The sequence below is a fragment of the Penaeus monodon genome, chromosome 19 (assembly GCF_015228065.2).
Source record: "Penaeus monodon isolate SGIC_2016 chromosome 19, NSTDA_Pmon_1, whole genome shotgun sequence".
In the NCBI taxonomy this organism is placed as follows: domain Eukaryota; kingdom Metazoa; phylum Arthropoda; class Malacostraca; order Decapoda; family Penaeidae; genus Penaeus; species Penaeus monodon.
Window position 1 is genome coordinate 49,030,453 of NC_051404.1, and position 335 is coordinate 49,030,787.

Genomic DNA, 335 nt, shown 5'->3' on the forward strand with positions numbered 1-335 from the left:
ACTTTCTTAATTTATGGCGTGGTGTTCCTCGGAGTCACTGTTCTCTCGAGCAACTTTTTCCTGAGCCATTTCGTCCTGTCAATCTCGGAGCTCCCCAGCAACGGCCTCGGCTGGGTGTGGACGCACTACCTCGGTCGTCGCTGCACCTGCATCCTCTCTTTCCTCACAACTGCTGCATTCTGTGTTGCGGCGACTTTCTGTCTTGAAGGTTGGATTAACATTTTTAGCAACGTGTTTAATAGAAGTGATTTTTTTTTCTTTTTCTTTCTTGCTGGACACCGTGGCGGTCGATCGTGCCTTCCTTCCCACTTACCTCCCCCCCTTCCCGATAAGTG